This window comes from Lynx rufus, unplaced genomic scaffold (genome assembly GCF_022079265.1).
Source record: "Lynx rufus isolate CCGP_SWC_20201006 ecotype Redwood Valley unplaced genomic scaffold, mLynRuf1.p SCAF_2, whole genome shotgun sequence".
Classification (NCBI taxonomy): Eukaryota; Metazoa; Chordata; class Mammalia; order Carnivora; family Felidae; genus Lynx; species Lynx rufus.
In genome coordinates this window covers 194,792,878-194,798,372 of record NW_025814834.1, presented here as the reverse complement: position 1 = coordinate 194,798,372, position 5,495 = coordinate 194,792,878, and positions in this window count along the sequence as shown.

The window sequence follows — 5,495 nt, the reverse complement described above, 5'->3', positions numbered from 1 at the left end:
GCGCCTGCGCGGCCTACCGCAGGGCACCACGGGACTCGTGGTCCGACGGATGAGGATAATTCCCGCCCGGTAAACGTCAGACTACAACACCCAACCGCGCCGTTGGCAGCCGCGCTGGACTACAAGTCCCAGAGTGCTTCGCGCGGCTGACTCTCTTAGAGCCTGGCTCCCCGAGGGCTACATTATAGCCGCTGGGTGGCGTCCGGCGCTTGCGGGAATCGTGTGTAGTCCACACACTTCCCTTCCGCCCACCCCCTCACCCTCACAGATGCTCCGCAAATTCCTCTCTTGTTGGGTTGGTCTTGGAAAGTCCCCCTTTCGAACTAGCTTCTTCCGCTCTTGCTGCAATTCAGAGCCAGAAGCTCCCAGGATGTCCCAGAAAACTAGCTACGGCTCATACACAAATCTGGCTTCTTACTGCAAAAATATTTAATGAGAACCTATGTGCCAAGCATTTCACTAGTGGTTTTTTTCAAACTGTCATTTGTTCCCAAACTCCAAAAGCAGCCAGTACCTGCATCCTACCACTGTGGCCTCATGATGGAATATCCAGTCTGTTTGCTAAAATTCAGGTCACTTTGTCTCCCTCCCCTTCCCCAAGAACTACACTGCTTGGTCCCTGGAAAAGAAAGATCGCCAGCGTTGGTAGCAGCCAGTCCCGGATTTTAATCTCAGCTTTGCCATTTTAGGCAAGTTGCTGGATCTCTTTCAGTTGTTGTGAAGATTGGTGAGACACAAGTGCAGAGCACTTGGTCACAAAATAAATGTGCATTCCCTTTCTTCCAGACACTCTCTAAAAACAGCCAACAGGTCCCAGAAACACCAGGGGAATGTGCTGGCCACACCCTCACCATCACCAAGGGAAGTCCTACAGTCCCTAACCATAGCTCTTCGGTTTCAGCTCCAGCCATCCCCTCTGGCCGGTCAGTTGTAAGCAGGCTGGCCTGGGAGTCCCTGAGCACCCTCTCCTCACTTAAGCCTGGTAGCCTGACTCTGTAAGCAGCTGCATTCTAGCCCCTAGCCTTCACCATGACAACCAGCCCGCCCAGACGTGAGCCAGCCCGGCTGGGGAAGACTGGGGGGGGCCCAGGCTGCTCCGGCTAAAGGCCAGTTCCCAAGATTCTCCCAGTCTCTCCCTCAGGGTGCAGGACCAATATTATTATACCCTTCTCCCTGTGACAAAGACATTCTGGGGCCTCCCTAGAGGCAGTGACCTTTGACTCTCCCTCCTGTGTCAGTGCCTTGGCTGAGAGTTCTGGGAAGGAACTGGAGGGCTGGGCTGTGGCAGGGGAGGAGGCAGGGGGTCAGCTAGCCCCCAGCGGCCAGCGCAGCCAGGGAAGAACCTCCTGCATTCCCAGGAGAGAGGACAGCTGAGGTGAAAGCTGCAGTTGGCTGGTCTGTCTGTCGGTCTGGGCTCCTCCCTGCCGGCTGCCCTTGGCTGCCCACAGAAACCTGAGTCACAGTCACGGCCAGCCGCCCGACCCCACCCAGCCTGCTGTCAGGCAGGGTGGTTCTGGAGAAGCTGAAGGCGGAGCCTTTCCCTGCCCATCTTATGACCTCTGAGATTCTTCTTCTGCCTGTGATTGCTCCTTTTGGTGTCTTTTTCTCTGGAACTCCTCCTTCCAGTGCCACAAGTCCTGAATTAAGCATGGGGGAGGGGTCCATTTTAAGCTGATTTATAGGGTCTCCTCCCTCACTCAGATGTGAACCTAAACCTCCTTAGACAGCTGCTCCAAGGGCTCTCGGTACAGCTCCCATCATTCCCAAATCCCAATCCTTCTCAACCACTGCTCAGGGCCAGACATCTCAGAACACTAGGCACCTACTCCTCACCCTTGTCTCCTTCTCCCTAGAAAAGAATGTAGCAGGGACAGCTTCCCATTCCTAGCAGGGGCTCTAGGCAAAGACCCTTCCCAGGAATCCCAAACAGTGAGCCTGTTCGGTCCTGTATCTGAGTTCCTCCCCCTCCAGTCAGTCCCTGTCCCTTCCTGTCTCCAAGCTGGTGGGAGGGAGGCCTTATTGCCGCTGGTGTCACCACTGCCCTTGAGGACATTCCCCACCCTCAGCCTCGAGGAGTGGGCCTGGAGGGCTCCCGAGGAGAGCGGTATGGGTCTCTAACCCATTCACCATGCTGTGCCTTGGGGTGGGGTGGGAGTGAGAGTCTGGTGTCTGTTCTCTCTGCTGCCCCCAGTATGAGGCCCCTCCCACTTCCTATTTTGTGAGTGTGGAGGCAGCCTCCTGGGCCTTCCTCCTGATTCGTATCTCTGTGTCAAATCTCCCAGTGATTTCCTTCACCCCCCCATCAGGTTCGTCCTGGACCCTGCCCCACCAAACCCAGGAGGTTGTAAATGCTCTTGCTTCTGCCCTCCCCCTGGGGGATCAGGAAGGGGACTTATTTCTGATCCCTGCCCCCTAGCCCAAGCCCAGCCTCGTGGTGAGAGGAACAGCTCATTCGTGCCTGTTTCCGAGGAGGAGGGACTGCCCTGGGTGGTAAGGGAGTCACAGGGGAGCCAACAGAGTTCCTTGCCCCTCACCAAAGCGGGCAAGGCATCCTGTTGGGGCTTCAGTCCTTGATATTTCAACGTTTATTTATTTTTGGGACAGAGAGAGACAGAGCATGAACGGGGGAGGGGCAGAGAGAGAAGGAGACACAGAATCGAAAACAGGCTCCAGGCTCTGAGCCATCAGCCCAGAGCCTGACGCGGGGCTCGAACTCACGGACCGCGAGATCGTGACCTGGCTGAAGTCGGACGCTTAACCGACTGCGCCACCCAGGCGCCCCAGTCCTTGATATTTCAAGTATCTCACTTCTTCCTTCTCTGGGATGTCTAATATATGGGGGTAGAGGCACGTGAGGCTCCCAGATGCTGTCATCCAGCCCCAAACTTGGAGAGACACACATACTCTAAACCTTCTCAGTTGCTAGCGCTTGGGACCTGCCAGGGATCCTGATCAGTCAGGGAGTAAATGGAGAGGAGCCCACTCCATCTCTCCATTTGTTTGCTTTGACTTAATCACAGGACACTGGTGCACGCACTCCTGGTTCCCCTTAGCCATCCTCCCAAGACTCATCCTGGACCCATCAGCTGTACAGGAAGCCTTCTGGGGCTGGCCGGGAGAACCGTCCATCAGGTTAGCTAACTCCCAGATGGTCTGCTGGTCCCCACCACTAGCATCTTGTGAGGGGGTACAGGCGCCTCCACCCTCAGTCTAGAGAAGAGTTCCTCTGCGTTGGCACTGTCGACATTTTGGGCCTAATGATGCTTTGTTCTGAGCATTGTAGGATGTTAAACAGCATCTCTGGTGTCTAAGAACTAGATGCCAGTGATACCCCCAGTTCTGACAACCAAAAGTTCCCCTAAATATTGCCAAATGTTCTCTGGGGGACAAATTGCCTCTGGTTGAGAATGACTGACATAGGCTAATACCACACACTGTCTCTTTGCCATGAGTTCCTCAAAGTCAATCCCGGATCATTAGACACAATAGAGAATTTCCAGTTCTAAAGCAGTGCTCACCCCTCCCCTTGCAAAGAAACTTTCACGACTCCCCACGATCGTCATCTACATGATGTCAATTGGCATTCAGACCCTCTTATATAGACCATCCCTGGCCTCTCTTTTCATCTTTAGCTATCGTTTGTTTATTTCCTCCTCCACTACTCTTGAGGTCTAGCTAATGAAGGTATCTCACTGTTCCCACCCTCACTGAAGACCCAGGTTGTTCATCCTCAAGATCTACCCTAGAGGGCTCTCCCCCTGTTGGGTTCCGTTCATGAATCCTGGCTCAGGGTAGGCCTGTTCAATTCTGGAAGATGCAGGCCCTGAGGCCTCTGACCTCACAAAGAGCAGTCCTGGACTCCATCACCCACATGGTCCCCTCACTTTGCAGATGGGATGGCTGACAACAGAGATCTGCTCCTCCTCCTAGTCTGCTTTTATCCTTAAAACTCCACCACCATCATCATCACCACCACCACCACCATCATCATCATCATCATCATCATCATCTTTATTTATTGCACACATTTTATATGCCAGGCTCTGTGTTAAGCATCTCATCTGCATTGCCTTATTTAAACTTTACAATGACCCCATGATACCTCATGGTACTATCATTTTCCTGATTTTATAGGCGAGCAGACTGGGTTTCAGAAAAGTTAAGACACTAGCTTAACGTCAGCAGCTCCATTTGCAGGCTTTCCATCATCATCATGTTCTAATGATTTGGGGCCAGAGGGAGCACTATTCCCTCCCCCACCCTTCCAAGAGAGTTTAGGTCCCCAACTACTCACTCCTCCTAGTCAGGCTGCTCCCAGGTTGCCTGAGACCCAGATCCCTTTTGTCCCTCAAACCCCCTTGAAATGGCTGCTTTCTGGAGCTGTTCAAAGAAGAAGACACTGGCGGGAAAGAGGGGCAGGAGGCTTGCATCTCACTGGACCTAATCTCTGGACAATGGAGAACCAGAGAACTGACCTTCTAGAGGTCAGGACAAAGGGCAGGGAGGGGGTGGCAGGGCTCAGCTGTGCCTCCTCGTTCCTCCCCTCTGTCAATCCCTGCAGCACCATCATCGATCCACCTTTCCCAGCAAGCTCCCCCCTCGCTTCTCAGGCTGGCCAGACTTGGCTTGAGGCCCCACCTCCGCTGGCACTAACAAGGGGATTGGGGGATCCACCGCGAAGAGCTTGTGAGCAGGACTATTTGGGGGAGGGGAGTCAGAAGAGGCTTACTGCCTCCTCGACAGGCCGCAGGGAAGAAAATCCTTCCGGGGAGATCGGAGGGGTCGCCCGATAGGGGTGGGGGAGGTTCAGGGCCAAGACCACCCAGTTTGGAGCTGGGAGGGACCCAGCAGATTAGAGACCTGAGTAAAGCATTGGTGCAGGCCTGTAATTACCCCTGAGGAGCAGGGAAGACACCAACCATAGGATACTGGAGGAAGGGCAGCAGCAAGGTTCCGGGCCTCTCCCATCCCAGCCATCCCCAGGAGAGAGAAAGCAGAGTCCTTTTAGGGGTCTCCTTGGGACCCTCCTTCAGGTCTCTCCACACCCCCGGGGTGGATTTGGTTTGAGGTGGGGTTGGGGGAGAATTTGGATTTGAAGCTAGCGCCAAGGCCCCGGGGCCCCGGTGCCGGAGCCTCCAGGTTCCAGGGTGGGATTGGGGGCTCCCATGCCCGCTCCCCTCGACTCCCCCCAGTCCTAGCCGCGGGTGAGTCACCGGAGCGCTCCCTACATAGTCTTCTCTCGCTGTGGCGCGTACCAACGCGCGGCCGCAGGGGGAGTCACAGGGACCCGCGTCCTCAGGGAGCCGTGGCGTCTCCTCCGCCACGGCCGCAGGAGAGGCGTCCCCAGCTCGAGGGCCCGCGCTCCAGGGCGGAGGCGGGGCGGGGCGCGCGGGGCGGGCGCGCGGCGGCTCGGTCCCTGGACGCTGAGGCGGAGACCTCCCCGCGTCGTACTTGGTACGCGCCAGCGGGGAGGCCAGGCCCAGCCCCGGCGGTAC